The sequence below is a fragment of the Poecilia latipinna genome, unplaced genomic scaffold (assembly GCF_001443285.1).
Source record: "Poecilia latipinna isolate Pla-1442-1.1 unplaced genomic scaffold, P_latipinna-1.0 Scaffold1125, whole genome shotgun sequence".
In the NCBI taxonomy this organism is placed as follows: Eukaryota; Metazoa; Chordata; class Actinopteri; order Cyprinodontiformes; family Poeciliidae; genus Poecilia; species Poecilia latipinna.
The window spans coordinates 59,202-60,209 of NW_015113741.1; the positions used below are offsets into that span (position 1 = coordinate 59,202).

Sequence of the window (1,008 nt, forward strand, 5' to 3'; positions counted from 1 at the left end):
AAACCTTTTTCTTTTTTTTTTTCTTTTGCCAAGATAACAACACCCCTCTGACTGCATTTAATTTTTTATTTTCCCAACATGCAAAACCAAGCAAAAGTGTCTGTAAATATATTCTGCGACTTTAGTTGTACATACACTTTTTATGTTTTGTCAGAATGAGTAAAACCGTGACTCAAAACGAGACGCCTTCTGTTTGCATGATTTCCACCAACGAGAGAGAGAGAGAGAGCAGAAAAAGAAACAAAAAAGAAAACAAAATTGTATTCATCTCAGGCCTTTTTCGTGGGTTTTTATATTGGGCCAACATCACATCAGCCATCACATTGGCGCATACAAGTTTATAACACGGTGCTCAGTGAAAAAGATAAGACGACGAAGAAAAAAAACATTTTCATCAAACATTTTAGATGAACTCAGTGGGGTGACGGAGAAACGCCAGTATATATAAAAAAATCAAATGCACTCACTCAACGCCAGAGGAAATTAACTTACCCCCCGAAAGACATTTGCTCCAGGTCCAGCTCATCTCGTCGCTTCACCCTCAATTATTAGAAGTATTGACAAAATGTTTTCTCCCTTCCCTCCGTCCTAAAATGCCAAGCTCCACAGGGATCGATGCTTGAACAAAGCAGCCAGCTGCAGCGGCGTTCAATATGAAGGAGATATTTGGGACAATTTGTGGGTTTTTATCCAAGTGAGCCTTTTTTTTCCCTCTCCTCTTTTTTTTCCACCCCTCCATTCTCATAAATGCAGGCATAATTAGGGTAATTTTTGATGTAGCCCCGCTGATTACAGCGTTTTTACCGTCAAAGATAATTACCTGTAATTTTCTACCACTTTTAATACTAAAAAGCCATCTTTATTTGGATTTGAGGTAGCAACGGATGGAACAAAAGGGGGGGAAATTATTCGGTTATTCATATACAAATTGTCAGAGAGAGGAGAAGGCGCACGGCTCGGGATATTATCTGAAATTACGACTCTAGGAAAAAAAAGAAAAAAAAAAAA

General features: G+C 38.3%; 1 long non-coding RNA gene across 1 annotated transcript in view; it reads right to left on the bottom strand.

Annotated features, from left to right (window-relative positions):
• LOC106959845 (uncharacterized) overlaps positions 1-999 on the bottom strand; it is a 30,203-nt gene extending 29,204 nt beyond the window's left edge. The window contains exon 1 of the long non-coding RNA XR_001427445.1: positions 493-999. This is a non-coding gene — a long non-coding RNA (uncharacterized LOC106959845). The remainder of the gene's footprint in view (positions 1-492) is intronic.
• Between the last annotated feature and the right edge of the window lie 9 nt (positions 1,000-1,008).